This window comes from Panthera leo, chromosome C2 (genome assembly GCF_018350215.1).
Source record: "Panthera leo isolate Ple1 chromosome C2, P.leo_Ple1_pat1.1, whole genome shotgun sequence".
NCBI classification, from domain to species: domain Eukaryota; kingdom Metazoa; phylum Chordata; class Mammalia; order Carnivora; family Felidae; genus Panthera; species Panthera leo.
This window is the reverse complement of record NC_056687.1, coordinates 33,043,962-33,063,350: the sequence shown is the minus strand read 5'-3', so window position 1 is coordinate 33,063,350 and position 19,389 is coordinate 33,043,962.

Here is a 19,389-nt window from a genome sequence, read left to right as displayed (position 1 = left end):
AAAAAATAAAATAAAATATTAATTGAACATTTTAAGAAAAGAAAGTTGAAAGAACAATCCAGGCAGAGGCAAGAAGTTGAAATTGTATATAATATATATATATATATATTTATATATATGAATTTTAACGTGTATACATGTATAATACAATGAAATTCAATGTCATTTCCAGTGAATTGTAGAGCCAATGTGACTGGAATACAAAAACATGTACAACTGATCCCTGAGCAATGCAGGGGTTAGGGGCACTGACATTCTATGAGGTCAAAAATCTGCATATAATGTTTGACTCTTCCCAAATGTAATTACTGATAGCCTACTGTTGACCGTAAGTCTTACCCATAGCATAAACAGTTAGCATAGCATAAACAGTTGATTAACACAGAGTTTGCATGTTATATGTATAATATACTGCATTTTTACAATAAAGTAAGGTAGATAGAAAAAATACACTTAAGAAAATCATAAAGACAAAATACATTTATGGTACTATACTGTATTTTTCAAAAAATATCTGCATATAAATGGACCTACACATTGCAAACCCATGTGTTCAAGAGTCAACTGTAGTTGGAAAAGATGATAGATGGATGTTGTGGTGACAGATGGATTTAGACTAAGTTGACAGAAAATGGAAAATATGTTTTTACATAAAATGCTTAGAAGTCTAGACATTATTTTGTATGCAAACATTATCCAACAATCTAACTTATGCTTTTTGCTTGTTTATTTTAAGTTTTTATTTAAATTCGAGTTATTTAACATGTAGTGTAATATTAGGTTCAGGAGAAGATTTTAGTGATTCATCACTTGTATATAATACCCGGGGCTCATCACAATGCCCTCCTTAATATCCATTACCCATTTAGCCTGTCCCCCTGCCCACCTCCCTCCAGCAACCCTCAGTTTGTTATTTACAGTTAAGAGTCTGTTTTGTGGTTTGCCTTTCTCTCTTTTTCCTCCCATGTTCATCTGTTTCATTTCTTAAATCCCATATATGAGTGAAATCATACGGTATTTTTCTCTCTCTGCCTGACTTATTTCACTTAGCATAATATGCTCTACTTCCATCTACATCATTGCAAATGGCAAGGTTTCATCCTTATTATGGCTGAATAATATTCCATTGTATGTGGAATACTTCTTTATCCATTCATCAGTCTGTGGATATCATTTGAGCTCTTTCCAAATTTAACTGTTGTTGATAATGTTGCTATAAACATTGGGGTACATGTGCACCTTTGAATCAGTATTTTTGTATCCTTTGGGTAAATACCTAGTAGTGCAATTGCTGGATCATGGGGTAGTTCTATTTTTAACTTTTTGAGGAACCTCCCTACTGTTTTCCAGAGTGGCTGCATCAGTTTACATTCTCACCAATAGTGTAAAAGTGTTATCCTTTCTCCACATCCTTGTCAATATCTGTTGTTTCCTGTGTTGTTAATTTTAACCATTCTTACCAGTGTGAGGTGTTATCTCATTGTAGTTTTGATTTGTATTTCCCTGATGATGATGACATTGAGCACTTTTTCATGTGTCTGTTAGCCATCTGAATGTCTCCTTTGGAAAAATGTCTATTCATGTCTTCTGCCTATTTCTTTACTGAGTTGTTTTTTGGGTACTGAGTTTGATAAGTTTTTTTTTTTTTTTTTTTGGGGGGGGGGATAATGACACTTTATCCAATATGTCATTTGCAAACATCTTCTCCCATTCCATAGGTTGCTTTTTAGTTTATGATTGTTTCCTTCACCGTGGGGAATATTTTTATCTTGATAAAGTCCCAATAGTTCATTTTTGCTTTTATTTCCCTTGCCTCCAGGGATGTGTCTAGTAAGAAGTTGCTGCAGCCAAGGTTAAAGAGGTTGCTGCCTGAGTTCTTTTGTGTCTGGTGTAAGAAAGTGGCCCAGTTTCATTCTTTTGGATGTTGCTGTCCAATTTCCCCAACATCATTTGTTGAAGAAACTGTCTTTTTCCCATTGGATATTCTTTCCTGCTTTGTCAAGATCATTTGACCATATAGTTGTGGGTCCATTCTGAATATTCTATTCTGTTCCATTGATCTATGTGTCTGTTTTGGTGCCAGCACCATACTGTCTTGATCACTACAGCTCTGTAATATAACTTGAAGTCCGGAATTGTGATGCATACAGCTTTGTTTTTCTTTGTCAAGGTTGCTTTGGTTATGCAGGGTCTTTCGTGGTTCCATACAAATTTTTCATTTTTTCTAGCTGTGTGAAAACTATTGGTGGTATTTTGACAGGGATTGCATTAAATGTGTAGATTGCTTTAGGTAGTATAGATATTTTAACAAATATGCTTTCTTGAAGATAGAGAGTTTGGTTGATAATGAAAACTTAAAGACTGATGTGGGGATGAGAAGAAATTAGAAGCGGAGATACCACTTGGGAGGCAGCTTTGATAGCTATAATAAATATATATGATGTGCTGGACCAAATTATTTAGGGAGAGATAGAATGAAAAGGATATTTCTAAAGTATATAAGGCTCACTCTCTGACTTTCCATTAGTGGTAAAGGAGATAGAAAAATAATAAGAATGATTCATAGGGTATCTAAGCCTATTGTAGGTGATTGGGTGGATGGTTAATTGTATCTGCAAATCAAAAATGAAATAATAAATAAAGGTTACTTTTCTATTGCTCCACTAACAATGATATAGATTTATAGATGATAGATGATAGATAGATAGATAGATAGATAGATAGATAATAGAGATAGACAAACTATCAAGTTTACTTTCTGATAAATACATTTGTAAGTAGAATATACAATGGTTGCTCAGACTTAAAATATTCCTTATATTCTCCTAGTATGAATTGTTTATATCTGTTAGGTAAAAAAAATAGCTAATATTCAAAGGGGGAAATAATGCATAAATTACACATCCAAAGATAGTGTTGAGATTTACACTTAAAAAGAGAATGACCATTTCCCACTTGCCCAATTTGAGTGGAGGTTGATTATATGAGACTGGCTTAGCAATATGGAGAGAATAAAGAATTCTAATACTAAGCAAAAGATTAGAATTATAATATTTTAAGGGGTAATTTGACTTTTCGTACTCTGATACAAATTACTTCCTTTGATTTTAAGATTTAGTTTTCTGACCATGCCATCAACATTCATATGAGAATAATAACCTGCTCAAAATAAAACTTTATTAAATGTTTAGCTACAGAAATACTTGTCATCTTTATAACTATTATTTCAATTTTTCCCCTTCTGGGGGTTTGTTTGTGAACTATGAGAGTGAAGCAAATTTTCTTTTTGACTTGTACAACTGGCTCAGTTAAATTTAATCAGTAGTGTGCATGAAGGACAAGTGATATATGTAGAGGTGAAATAGAATTTGAGAATATGTTGGCATAGCACTTTAAAAACTGAAAGGGCTTCTTAGAAAACTTACTGAAGTACTTCTGTACAAAATATGATTTAATTTATGACTAAGGAATAAAATCTAGTCAAACTTGAGTATTTCAGGAAATTGGGTACATTTGACTACAAAATGCACATCATTAATAGTAAAAAGGCGTGCACACTTAAGGTCAGGGATGGTATGAGTAGAGTGAAGGAGAGAAGGGAATCTTGACCTTCAAGCTTAGGGTCAAGATTTATTTTCAGCTGGCACATTGGATTTTACTTTCTTTATGCACAATTTAATTGAAATAGTTATGTGATATTGTTTTAATACCCATGAAGTAATTAACATTCATCTAGACTCAATAATAGTGAACCGTTACCATTCTAAGATGATTTTAAAATCTTAGGAAAATAAAAAATAATTTGAGGTGCCACAAAAATACCTTCTTCTTTACTTGGAATGGTTATAAAATCTCTGCCCTTTAAACTTTTAGCAATTTCTAATGCAAATATTATATGAAATCATCCTCACTTTTCCAAAGATAACACTTCCCTACATAAGGGAAAACCCATATCTAAAGTATATTTTAAAAGCATTGTTAGAAAATGGTGACAAGCACTGAGACAATTTTTATGTTATCCAACTAACGAGGAATAATTGTGCAAAAATATATGAAAATGCTGTTCTGAAGAGTTTGTCAGCAATATTTGAGATTATGTGCTGAGAAACCATGGGACTGGGACAGAAACAAAGATGTCAATGGAAACAGTCTTCTTAAATGAATTTCCAAGCTTATTTTTTTAAGGTATAGAACATATACTTTTAAAAATTTTCAAAATATTTACAAGACCAAAAAAATTCAATTAAACAAAAACTTGCCAATTAAGTAGACATTAATAAACTGAAATGTACCCATAGGAACAATTTGAGTACATATGCTCAATATTAATGAAATGTTTAAATAAAAGATATTCATAAAGAACACAGCCCTACTCTGTCCAATTAGTTACAATATCTTAAACTATGTACCCAAGTAGAGTTGCCCAGGAGATTGGATTAAATTACATTTATGTACAGATAATGTGTCTAATTATCCTACAATTATTCTAAAACCAATGCTAAAACTTTTAAAGATACTTGAAACATATTATATTTTACTATTCAAATCCCCCTCACCCACAAAAATATCTGCTGAGATTCTTAATTTACTCAGCAACCCCTTTCTTAATACGTAAAAGAAACTAAACAACATCCCAAACTTCGTCAAAATTAGCAAAAAAACACAAATTTTAGTGTCTAAATATATGGCATTCTATTCAAGGATTTGATGTAATTACTAACAAAATGTAGAGAGAGGAGCACTTATAATAAGATTTGTTTCTTCAGGGAAAGCTTTTGCAGGCAGTGAGTTTACATCAGGTTTCTAAGGATATTGCTGTGGTAAATAAAGTTAGCTCCCAAGATCTGGGGGAGGATGCAAAAACAAAAAGAACCAAGGAAACTTAGAATTTGAGTTTTGTAGGTCGGCATCTCACAGCTCTTCTTATAAGGACAATTCTTGAATCTGTTACAACAGCTAAGGCGACTGTTGCAGCTCCTTTGAAATCCCCCGAATACATGTTCAAAACTAAGAGTATATATTTGCTTGAATGTCAATGTAGATGCTCATCTCCCAATGAAGGAAGGAAAAAAGTGATGAAATGACACATCTAAAGATAGACGTAAAATACTGAAATAATTTGGACTCATTAGATAAAGACTGAAAAAGAGAAGGTGAAAGAGTAGCCATCTCACCAGCACCTACTACGAGCCAACAACTGTGCAAATGCTTTTCTGTATAAGGTAGTGTTCACTCCTTGTGACCATTACCAAGGTTTGCGTGATTGACTTCCTTATACAGAAGACACTGAAGTTGAAAGATTAAATAACTTTTCCAAACTGACCCAAAGAATCTGAACTGAAATCTCTATTTGGATCTGACTAATGAAGTTTGTTAGTTGCTTTTCACTAGTTGCTGTAAATACAGAACTTTACATAGTTCCTTTGCCTGTTTAATTTCTTTGTAGCTTTCTACATGAAAAATGATAAGCCATTATATTGACATGATTTACATATAGCGATTTGTAGCATAACATGTGATTTTTACTACAAATCTTATTTGGTATTTCTATTTAAAATTCCAGGAACCTTTATGGGGCACCTGGGTGGCTTAGTTGGTTGAGCGTCTGGCTTCAGCTCAGGTCATGATCTCACAGTCCGTGAGTTCAAGCCCTGCATCAGGCTCTGTGCTGACAGCTCAGAGCCTGGAGCTTGCTTCAGATTCTGTGTCTCACTCTCTCTCTGCCCCTCCCCCGCTCATGCTCTGTCTCTCTCTCTCTGTCAAAAATAAATAAACATTAAAAACATTTTTTTTTAATTCCAGGAACCTTTTAATAGGAAGACAAAATTTTCTTGGGACAAAAGAATGAATGTAGGCAAAAATTTTTTAGGACAGAATGAGTGTAGACAGGGGTGAACAAGATACATTATTAACAAAAACAATTAATTATCCATCTCACACCTTTTACTTCACATACCTTGAAATATTCTTTACCTCCAGTTACTTTACACTCAGTGTGAAATTATTCAATCGCTTTGAAAACATCAAAGAAGTAAAAAAACGCTCCCAATCTGCAATTTACAACTGTGTCCCCTGATCAGTTACAGAAGGTCAAAGGGGCTAATGCATTCACAAAGTACAGGAACGGCTATACTGAAGGGGATATACTTAATCCTCAGAGCCAAATAATCATTAGCAGTGGTGATGGATAAAGTCGAATATGCAATAGCTGCGGGGTCAGTGCTACATTCATTCAGATTCATAAATGAAAGTAAGGAGTAATCAGGCTCTGAATGGTAACTCAAATGAAGGATAAAATGCCTAATCCCATAAACTCTGACAATCATGGTGAAATCGCATACTGCATTTCTGCTATGTGTTCTAATTTTAGTGCTTCAATGTTATTATTCAACATCGATCATTTGTGTGAAACAACACCAAAATGAAATATTTTCAAGTAGGAATTATGTATACTTTCATTGAACAAATGTTTATGGAGTTCATTCCATGGACATGTGAAGTTTGAAGTAACATTTTACTAAGTTAGCCTTTAAAAATTCCATGTATTTCATGCCAAATCTAGTTTTGTTATTTCCTAACACAATATACAAATATAAACTCCTCAATTACAAAGTCTGCTGATCTAGTAAAACTATATCATAAACATTAGAAATTAAAACTGGGGCGCCTGGGTGGCTCAGTGGTTTAAGCGTCTGATTTTGGTCCCAACCATGATCTCATGGTTTTGTGAGTTTGAGCCCCGCATTGGGCTCCGTGCTGACAGCTCAGAGCCTGGAGCCTGCTTCGGATTCTGTGTCTCCCTCTCTCTCTCTGACCCTCCCCCGCTCATTCTCTGTCTCTCTCTCTGTCAAAAATAAATAAACATTAAAAATTTTTTTTAGAAATTAAAACTGTTTATAGACTGCAATTAAAAAATAATCCCATTGTGACAAATTCTCCATAAAGTTCTTTGAAAGACAAAATACATTTTTTACTCAATAATATACTTCTAAGTAAACTGGATTTCAAGATTCCATTGCATAGTAAAATAGTGACAAATATTTTTTCTATTTCACAAATATATATTTCACATAAAAGTCTTAAAAATCTAAGGTATATCGTATTGTATAATGAAATTATCTCTAGTTCGAATGATATAAATTGTCAGTAAATCTTCCACTTCAGACAATGTATAAATATTTAATAACATAAAGATGGTCAATAATTTAAATTCAAAGAGATTTGTACATTGATCTTCCAGATAAAATGCTATTAAGCCAAACGATTTCCCACAGGTTCAGTTTTCGCTATGACCCTATGTGTTCAGGTATTATATTTGCAATGACAACTAAAGAACCCATCTTGTTCAGTAGGTGAAGCAAATTAACTGAACGTTATAGATTCCTGCTAGTGCAACAATGATGGGAACATACTTACTGCTACTTGAGGTCGAGCCCTGCCTTAGGCAAAATCATGAAATAAGCCCAGGTAATCACTGTCCCTCTTCTCTGCTCCTAAGGCTCTCCTGACCTACCTCGTTGACCCTTGTTTTCATTTCCCCTGGGTGGATAGCTCTTCCTTGCTGTATTTTGGGTGCACAGTACTTAACCAGGGGTACCTTCTTTGGGCAATGTTTCATGCTTCAAGCTTACTGTTTCGCTGTGTCAAAATATGCTAAGTGTTAGATACTAGTTGTCAGCTGGAACCCAAGTCAATAACTAAATAATAATAATAAAGTAATTAAATGGTTGTAAAATGATAAGATTTCTTCCTCTGAGAGTATTTATGATCTAGCTGCAAACACTTTTTAGAATTCAAAAAATGACTCGAATAATGAAATACCAAGGGACATATTAAAATATCTTCAAAAAGATACGTCTTTCTCTGTGCCTCTAGATCATAAGTTCTATACACCAGTCCATTCAAAATTATATTCAATCCATATTCTCCAAACTTCAGTATTATATTTCATCTCTAGATGTCTTGGCATTGAAATAATTGGACTATATAATGACATTTAGCAAGTGAATCATCATTATGTATTTTTATAATCTAATGTAATTTTTAAGATTTGGCTTCCCAGTTAGGAAGAAAATAAAATTCTTAGGTGTTGGTTAATTTTTAAATTTGTTTTCAGTTTTATTAAGATATAATTGAAATATAACATTGTATTAGTTTAATGTGTCCAATGTAGTGATTTGATACCATATACATTTGTATATATTATGAAATTATTACCCAAAAATACTAGTTAACATCTATCTACGTACATATAGTTGTTTTTTTTCCTTGTGATGAGAACTTTTAAGACCTACTCTCTTGGCAACTTCCAATTATACAGTAGAGTATTGTTAACTTTAGTCACCATGCTACATATCTTTAGAAATTATTTTCCATATAACTGCATCTTGGCTATTTTAAAACATTTTTAGCTAATTGGCATTAAGACAATGAGCATAATACAAGGTATCCAGATAGCTCAGTATGTCCATAGGAGATTCTATAGATAAAACTAAATTATAATTGGGCCTGAAATTTATATTTTATAAAATCTGTATTTCTAAGACAATATTTTATATTATTAGAAAATGAATTCTTTTTGTTATTAATTTCCAGTAACATAGTGTGAGGGTAAAGGTTGAGAAACCTATTTTATAGAGATCATACTAATAATGAATTACTTAGTATTTTCTTCCATCTATGTTAGGAAAATGCATAGTTTAGTTTCTCATAATAATCATAACTTAATTATATCATGTGTTTGTCCTACTTCTTCTCTTATTATTACCTATTATTACCTTGATAAATAAATAAAATTGATACCAAACAGATTTCTTTTAATCCATAAAGTGAGGCCTTTTTGTTGTGTTTAGAAAAACAAATCAGTAAAAGCATAATAGTTCACTATATAGATCTGAAATAATGATAATTTTAAAATTAGAAATGGTTGCATCAAATAGACCCTTTTGTAATCTTGGTCTCAAAAACCTAGTAACTAAGGTGTTAAACATTTCCTCTCTACTGTTGGAACTATACACTATTGCATAGTATACGCCCTCAATCTTCACTTGTCAAGATAAGAATAATCAATCTCAATTCCCCATAAAATGTAATTTCCATTAGAGACAAGCAATAAACACTACCAATTTCTTGGTAGCATTGGACTTCTACAAAATAATCCCTTTTAAAAGAGAGCAGGGAAAAATACTTTATTTTACCACTGAGATACTGGTATGTAGAAACAGAAAAGTCAATTCATCTTCTTATCTTACTGAGATGCCTATAATTAATGGTTTTTTTTAGATTTTTTTTTCTTTTTAAAGGCCAAAATAGAAGTCAGTGCAACTGATTGTTGCTGAGAGAAAAGGGCAGCAAGCAACATCCACAAAGAAGAAACGATTTCATGTGAAAACTGCATTGCATATAATCTGGCATGCATCCCAACATCCCCAAACAAGGGTGAAGCTGTCTATGAATTCAAAACCTGGTCATTAATATCTTCTTATGTAAAACACTCTGTGTGGAATAAAACTTACAGGCTCCATCGTTAGGAAGCTTATTTTTGCCTAGGGTGTAGAAAACACTACAAATCAGGGTGATGTATTTTTCTTTATTCCAGAACACCCAACAAACAAGATGTACTCAGATGCTGCTAAACATAGTCAAATTGATATGTACAAACACTCACTGTGTTTACCCCTGGTGACTTTTCCAGAATACGTAAGTTTGGATATCACTTCATTTTGGCAATCTTTGGGAAGTTCTGCATTCTTTTCAGGATAAATGGCCAAAGATGTTATAGAATGAGGTTTACTCAAACATTCCTTCAGTTTTAACACAATTCTAATTCCAGTGTCCTCTTTCCCTTTATTTTAGATCTGCAGACATGTTACTCCCCATTATCACTCTATCTCCTTTCTCTAACCCTGGTATTTCTCCTTATTAACTTGTACGTATCCTTCAGTACTCATCTCAAATGTGTTCTCCACCTGATTGATTTCTCTTCCAAAATTTCTCCATTGCATGCTTTATATTGTGCCATGTAGTATTTTGGGGATCTGTATGTTGAAAATCAATCCTATTATCTTGTGAACTCCTTGATAACAAGGTTGTATTTTAATCATGATCATACTACCCAATGTTTACATGATACTTTGCATATTTGATTGCAATACACTTACGCTTACTGAATGAAACATAGAAAAACTTCGTAGAAATGCCAAGAAAAGACATTAACAACAAATAGAATTAAGACATTGTGTCAGCTATTGATGTTGCTATTATCTGAGATTTTAAAAAATAATGACTTATCACATGGGTTATTTGCTGTGTTTTGATTTTGATTTCTACCCATTTGTTCCAATGTTCTCATTTAAACAATTTTTTAATGTTCATTTATTTTTGAGAGGGAGAGAGAGACGGAGCACAAGCAGGAGAGGAGGAGAGAGAGCAGGAGATACAGAATCCGAGGCAAGCTGCAGTCTCCAAACTGTCTGCACAGAGCCCTACACGGGGCTCCAACTCACGAACTATGAGATCATGACCTGGGCCAAAGTCAGAGGCTCAACTGACTCAGCCATCCAGACACCCCTAGTCTTTTCATTTAAAAGGAATTACATTGTTGGGGCGCCTGGATGATTCAGTCAGTTAAGCATCTGACTCGTGATTTTGGCTCAGGTCATGATTTCACGATTGGGGAGATCGAGTCCCACTTTGAGCTCTATGTTGACAGTGCAGAGACTGCTTGGGATTCTCTCTCTCTGTCTTTCCCTCCCTCCCTCTGTCTCAAAATAAATAGGCTTTTAAAATATTTTTTAAAATGAATTTCATTGTTATCAAAATAGTACCACTTTTTTAAAACATTTTAATTTTAAAATGAATTGATACCAACACATGGATGAACATATCTCCCTTAATAGAATAAATATACATTATATAAATATTATATGCAGCTATAAGTTTCCAATTATTTTTTGTATTAATCCGGTATTCACCACCAGCATTGCAAAGAGCCAACAAAAAGCAAGATTATTTATCATAAACCAATTGGTATTGATATTATAGAAATGGTCAAAAGCAAATGGTCTCAGATTCATGAAGTAGAATATACAACAAATGCTGAGAAAAAATTAAATACAGTTGCTGAGTTCCCATAGAGCAACATGCACAGTTTATTACATCTTACAGTATTCTATTGAAAGGACACATCCTTTAGTGTCTTAAATCTGGTATCTTTTTCAATCTTTTCTTTTTTTTTAAATTAATGTTTATTATTTTTGAGAGAGAGAGATAGTGAGCAGGGGAAGGCAGAGAGAGAGGGAGACACAGAATCTGAAGCAGACTTCAGGCTCCAAGCTGTCAGCACAAAGGATGATGCAGGGCTCAAACTCATGAGCTATGTGGTCATGACCTGAACCAAAGTCGGACAAATTAACCGACTAATCCACCCAGGTGTCCCAATCTTTTCTATTCCTAAGACAGTATCTTGTGAACAGTAGGTCCTCAAATAGTGTTAATAATATGAATCAAAATTCTAGTTTATCAGCAGCATCATATACAAAATATTGTAAAAAGTCAATTGAATTATGGCAATAATAATAATAAATAATAATATATTAATTTTATAAGAGGGAACTCAGATATCAAAAAACCTAAAGACTAAGCTCACCCCAACAGGTTACATGATTCAACATTTATAAATACTTTTCAAACTCATTAAACTTTCCCAAGTTGATTGAAGAAAGTTTATTCTGAAAACTCTTCTACATTGTTATTCTTAAAGCTTTTACATGTACATAACTTTGATCACTTCTAGTGCTTTTCTTAATACTTAAGAATGTAATTTCCCAATTTGTAATATCAAATTATGATCCAAAAAGCATTTTTAAAGGAAAGGAATAATTTTTAAAAAGATCACCAAAATTAAATTTCACTATTTCACATCTAAAACAATATCCTTTGGGCACCATTTGAATAGTTTTATAATAATTTGTCATTTTAATAACTGAGTTACTAATAACCATTCCTATCAGAAGTAGGAAATGTAATTTATTTATTTTTTTATAAAGTTTATTTATTTGTTTGTTTGTTTGTTTATTTATTTATTTATGTAGAGAGGAAAAAAAAAAGTGTGAGCAGGGTAGGAGCAGAGAGTGAGAGAGAGAGAATCTGAAGCAGGTTCCACACTCAGAGCAGAACCTGATGTGGGACTTGATGTCATGGCCTCGAGATCATGACTTGAGCTGATACCAAGAGTTGGATACTCAATCAACTGAGCCACCCAGGTGTCCATGAAATGCAATTTAGTGGATTATTCTTGAGATTGCCATGACAAATAAAAAATTAAACAACACACACATAATAAACACATATATTTTAATATAGTTCTATATTTCTATAATATTTATACTAATATATAGTAGGATCGTACATGCACAGATAACACGTGTGTGTGTGAGAGAGAGCGAGAAAGAGAGAAAGAGAGAGAGAGAGATGCCATACAACCAGCTTTCACATCACTAAAATATAAAGCTGAAGAGTGTCTCTTCCCTATAAAGTGTAAAAATACGTTAAGGAATATTTTTTAAATGTCCACCTTCCCAAGTTTTTCAATGCAAGATTTTTGTTTTAGATGTTTTAGTAATGTAAGAATTCTGTAAATCTACAAAACATATTGTACTTTAAATATAACTTAGAAAACAGAGGCGCCTGGGTGGCTCAGTGTGTTGAGCATCCGACTTCGGCTCTGGTCAGAATCTCATGGTGCGTGAGTTCGAGTCCCACACTGGGCTCACTGTTATCAGCTTGTCAATGCAGAGCCTGTTTCAGATCCTCTGTTCCCCCTCTCTCTCTCTGCCCCTCCCCTGCATGCGCTTTCCCCAAAATAAATAAATGAATAAACAAGTAAATAATTTAGGGGAAAAAAAGAATACCGGGGGGACGAACTACAGACATAAGTTCCTTCTACAATTTAAAAAGTCATATGCACACGTAATGTACAGCACGGTGACCTATGATTAACAATGCTATCTTAACAGATAGAGCCCACCTAACTTTCTATTCCATCTTCTAGGTCTAGCATACTCAGGATCCACTCATGTATATGCTTCTCAGTTTCCAAATGGTACACAGGAACAAATTCTTTCATTCCATGTGATGTGCAGACTCTCATCTCCCAAGTTAACTAGTGACTCTCCCCTGAGTTTTATTGGAATGTGACTCTAGTTTTGCCTACAGGCAATGAGGTATGATATGGATCATTCAAGAAGGCTAGTATCCTCACAAAAAGAAAGGGGGGGTGCCTTGGTGGCTCAGTCAGTTAAGCATCTGACTTCATGATCAGGCTCATGATCTCACAGTTTGTGAATCTGAGTCCCACGCTGGGCTCTGTGCTGACAGTGTGGAGCCTGGAGACCAGTTTGAGTTCTGTGTCTCCTCCCCCAGCTTGCTATCTGTCTCTCTCTCAAAAATAAATAAACATTAATTTAAAAAAAAACACTTAGAAAATAAAAACAGTTACAAAACTCCTTACTATCTTGTTTTCACAGTGTAAAATACAGGTCTGGCTTATTTTCTACATTAGAACAAGCACTCTTTGTTTAGCTAAGAGAGGGACACATATTTAGAAATTCTTACTAAGCTTTCAGGAAATAAGTTTTTCAATATCATGGCATATGATCTGTGGCATTTCCTTCAGGCAAGCTTATTCTTATAACACAACAAAACCATCTTAAAGATAACTTTATGTATTAAAGTTAACACTTCTTCAAAGAACCATAAAGTGCAGAAAATGGGAAAAAATAAAGACGTTCTTTGGTAGGTAATATTGAGTGCTCATGACAAGTGATTTAAGTACATCTTTCTAATCATTAAATGTCACCAAGACTGTTCTAAGATAGTTCAATTATACATTACCAAATATCTCTATAGTTTCTTATATTTTCCTCTTCGACATAATCAAGTGATTACATATTTTAAGATTCCACAATGGGGTGCTTGGGTGGCTCACTTGGTTAAGTATCTGACTTTGGTTGAGGTCACGATCTTGCGATTTGTGAGTTCAAGACCCACATTGGGCTCTGTGCTGACAGCTCAGTCTGGAGCCTGCTGAGGATTCTGTGTCTCCCTCTTTCTCTGCCCCTCTCCTGCTCATGCTCTGTCTCTCTCACGTGCTCTCTCTCTCTCTCTCTCTCTCTCTCAAAAATAAACATTAAAAAATAAAAAGATTCCACAAGACAAATTTTTAGTTCACTAAAAAGGTACTAAACCAAAAGTAAAACATTGTTTAAGGGAATTTCTCAAATCAGTTTAGCAGCTGTTGTATATATTGCTGACAATATTATGTCTTTTTCTAGTTACTGAGTCTCTTCCTCCTTCCCTCCATTCTTCCATCCCTCCCTTTCTCTCTCTTTTTCTATCAAACTACCACTTGAAGGAAATTTATTTTCAATGAAATCCAAATATAAATATGGAATGTCTTTCCCATAATATTATTTCTTTGTGTGAACTTAAAATCTGCTCACTATACTTCTGAAATTCACCCCAGTCATGGCTCCCACTTTCAACACTTTATAATCTTGCACTAGGTCAAATATGATATTTTCAAAAGAACTCATACTACTATTTATTGACTATCTTCACTGTCAGGCTTTATCATCTCTTTTTCATTGTCATTCATCATCATCATCATCATCATCATCATCATCATCAATCAACCACCATTCCTTTAGCGCCTACCATGCTTCAAGTCCTGCACTCAATGACTCACATATGGCATAAATGCTACTTTATTCAATTCACAAAACAAGTCAAAGAAGCAAGTAATATGATTTGAATTCTGCTGATAGGGAAAACGAGTATCAAAAAGATTAATCTGATTTATTAATCCCCAAATTAAATGATAGGTTAATATTTGAATATGTATTTATATGTCTTCAAAGTTGATATTTCCCCACTATTCCCTTCTGAAGAAAGCATTTGGAAGGTCCATCAAAAAGATGTTCTTTGAGGGCACCCGGGTGGGTCAGTTGGTAAAATATCTGACTTGATCTCAGCTCAGGTCTTGATCTCAGGGCTGTGAGTTCAAGCCAAATGTTTCTACACTGGGCATGAAACCTACTTTAAAAAAAAAGTCCTTTAAAGGCTTTTTATCAATTATGTTTATTAATTTAAACATTGTACTTCTGTCAATGACTAATACATAACCCAAATACTTCCTGATACTTTCAAAAGAAAAAATAAGAGAATTTACTTATGTAGATTCCCAGTGCATTATCATCCTTACATATGTTCTAACCTTTGATAAAATATCAACTTGTAATTATTTTTTTCTGGTACTCCTGATGTTTCTGCAGGACAAGAACATCAGAGTGTGTAAATGTGAACCAGCAGAGAATTGTCTAAAATATACTCTTGAGTGCTGGAATGACTCTTCCTCTATAGAAAAGGCCCTGGCTTGGGGAGCCTGTGTGGCTCAGTTCATTGGGTTTCAGACTCTTGATTTTGGCTCTGGTCATGGTCTCACCATTTGTGGGATCACAGTTCATTGAATCAAGCCCCACATGGGGCTCTGTGCTTGCAGCACGGGGCCTGCTTAGGATTCTCTCTCTGCCTCTCTCTCCACCCCTCCCCCTCTCATGCTTTCTCTCTCAAAATAAGTAAATAAGCGTTAAAAAAAGAAAGAAAAGGGGAAAAAAAAAGAAAAAAGAAAAGTCCCTGCCTGGCTTTGGGCCCCTCCAGACTTTATCTATGGGGCTGTGTTGATCACCCACTTTGAATAAGTCTTTGTAGATCAATCTGGGAAGCATTGGAAAGCTGTACACACACATTTAATTACATTCCCCAGCATTTGCCTAGCTCACATATAGATAACTGAGTAGATTTTGAATATTTCAAAGCATGACCAGATGTTTTTTATCTTTCTTTGCTTCCTTTCCCTTCCTCTTTTCTTTCCTTTTCTTTTTTTTTCTTTTCTTTTCCTTCTTTCTTTCTTTCTTACTTTTTAAAGTCACTTTCTTTAGCCATTCTGTCCTCCCCTCTAACCAAGCTTGATGTATAATAATTACAAGACTTGGTACCCAGCAGTTATTTCTTGATGGACTAATTGAATTCAACATAAGTAGAAGTAGGGATGAGCTAAAGGTTATACATTGGTCCACTTTACAATGGACCATTTTGATGTGTGTTAATCAATAAGCCAAATTTGGTTTTGAATTAAGTGTCCTAGTTCAACCCATTAAGAAACTTAAATCAGATGTTGTACATGGTCCAGCAGTATGGTCTAATATTTAATTACTGAAATTGAAGAAACGAATAAAAAACTGAATGATTTGAAACTTTCTCATTAAACAATATATTTAATTTTCACTCTACTTGCAACATATATAGGCACTGTGCTGGTTTTGAAAGTAGAAATCCTTGTCTGTATTCCAGCCATCAAGATTATATATTTCGTTTCAGTAACCGTTGAGCCAGAAAAAGGAAAGTGCATATATTTGCCTTAAAAATAAGAGAAAAAGGAAAAGATGCTGCAGATGGGGCATAAAAAAAAAGAATACGCAAAACATGTAATAAAAGTAAGAAACTTAGCTTCTCAGGAAAAACTGTATAAGGAAATAAAATCAAAGTGTCAGATAAGCATCAACGGAAAGGGTTTAGCCATCTGATATATTTCTGATTTGATAGTTGAGTGTTCAATACTCTTTCGTAGGAGAGTAACATAAAGAAGACAATGTCTGTATAAAAGTTTAGTTCCCAAAATAAACAGAAGAGGAGTAAAAGCGAGAAAAGATTGAGAGTAGTGTCGTTGTCAGTGCTTCATAGGGATCCATGTGCTGGTGCTGCTGAGATTCTGACATAGACTTGACTACAGAAAATGAAAGACATGAGCAACCCAAAGCTAGTTTAGCAGCATTGTCAAACTTAATTTGTTTTCACTCCTTTTTTCATATATTTTTGTTTCCTTTTCTAACATAGTAACTTTTCTTTAGGTAGAGTAAAATTGCATGAAGAATGAATAATATATTACTTCTCATCACACATATACATTCAAAGGCTGTACTTACATAGGATTTCTTTTTCATAAATTATTTAGAGGATAAAAATTTTTGTGCCATTACATAAGGCTTAAGTCTTGCATTCAGATGGTGAAAGTGTTTAAGAAAGTTAAAAGTCTTCATTCTCTGTCTCTATTTCAAATAACTATGGCACTTTAGAAATCCTATCTCCTCTATTTCCTAAGGGTTTTGCTCACATGATAGATCAATAGAGCTATCTTTAGAAATTTTATCAATGTATGAAGCGATTATGATGAAAATTCCCTGGTGTTGATAAGGTGCCAACAAAACTGTCAATGAACTACAGATACAAAGAGATAATAGTGATGGCAAATAAAAGCACAAAAAACTGTTATAACAATAAAATCTATAATTTATGTTCAGTCTCAGAATATATGGATCAGTGATGAATGCTGCTGATCATACCAAAATGAATACAGTTATCCTGAAGAACCCAATTCATATCTGCAAATGAGAAAAATCCTCTGTCTGAAATAGTACGTCTGAAGCAGTCAAGAACTTACAACATAAGCTAAACTGTATGGTATGTGGGACTGGGAAGCATTCATGTTTCCTTCCTCAGGATAACCTTGCTTGTCTTCTAAGAAGGCTCTCATACATTGATGTCAGATGATAGTGTTAGTTCTACAAACACTGCCAATTCATTTAAAAAGAGGATTAAGTTCTTGATTCACGGGGTGATTTACAAAATTATATGTAAATATAAGTTGAATATGTAGAAGGCTGTTCTCTGAGAATTAAAATAAAATGAATTAAAAGTATCACCATTTTTTTTTAATTTGAGTATACTTTATTTTTTTATTTTATTTATTTTTTTTAAATGTGTGTTCATCAATATGTTTGAAATTTATTTCAGTGTTTGAAATTTATTGTCAAATTGGTTTCCATACAACACGGAGTGTTCATCCCAACACCCACCCTCCCCTCCTCAATACCCATCACCCACCCTCCCCTCCCTCCAACCCCCCATAAACCCTCAGATTGTTCTCAGTTTTTAAGAGTCTCCTGTGGTTTGGCTCCCTCCCTCTCTAACTTTTTTTTTCCTTCCCCTCCCCCATGGTCTTCTGGTAACTTTCTCAGGATCCACATAAAAATGAAAACATATGGTATCTGTCTTTGTCTGTATGACTTATTTCACTTAGCATAACACTCTCCTGTTCCATCCATGTTGCTACAAAAGGCCATATTTCATTCTTTCTCATTTCCATGTAGTATTCCATTCTGTATATAAACCACAATTTCTTTATCCATTCATCAATTGATGGACATTTAGGCTCTTTCCATAATTTGGCTATTGTTGAAAGTGCTGCTATAAACATCGGGGTATAAGTAGCCCTATGTACTTGAACTGCAGTCTAATGTTGCCTAATATTAGTTAGAATATAGTAAGCAATAGGAAAAAAAAACTATTTTTTGATCTTGGAAACAACTGTGTGTGTGTGTGTGTGTGTGTGTGTGTGTGTGTGTGTGCACGCGTGCTCATGTATATATACTTATAGCAATGGCCTGGATAAAATGACTAGCCACATTCGAATATCTGGTTGACATGACGCAAGAGTCAAGGCTCCATTTTTCAGTGATACATATCCCTCTGGCTTGCCTTGTGATCATTTCCCCATCCTACTGTGTCCATCTGCCACCTCTATTTCTCTTTGTCTTCCTTCCTTCCTTCTTTCCTTCCTCTCATCCTCTCCCTTTCTCTCTGTTTCTGGATGAGAAGGTAGGTAGATAAGTGGGTAGGTAGATTGTTAGATAGATAGCTGGATAGACAGACAGAGGATATCCATGTATATGGGAATGGAGCAGAGGGGAGATTTCTCCTTTCTGCTCAAACATGAACACATGAAAAGCGATCTATTTCACTGAAGCTCTTCTAAAAGCAGAGAGATTCTCTAGCTTACAGCTAACAATGCATTTTTTGGGGAGAAGGGAATGGGGTCTTCAGAATTCAGCTAGGGAAGAACAAACACAGACTAGGAAGAAGAGAAGAAATATTGCTACAATCTGAAATTCTTGACTTCTTTCTGCTTTGAACAAACTTTCCTGCTTAGAAGGTAATTACACTAGCCCTGCATGGATGCCACAGGCTTTCATAAGTGATTGACTTTAGGTTTTGATAGAAATCTGGATTACATTTATGTAACCATAGTCTTGTTATTTTAGGGTGATATCTCATAACATGAGACTCATACAAGCTCCTACAATTTCACCTTAAATGTTTGCTCCTTCTGTTCCTGGTAGGATGACAACATTGCCTAAAACAATGAATTGTTTGCCAATAATTTGTTCCCACTCCCTCTCTACCTTTAAAAAACTTTCCTTCTCAGGGTTCCTG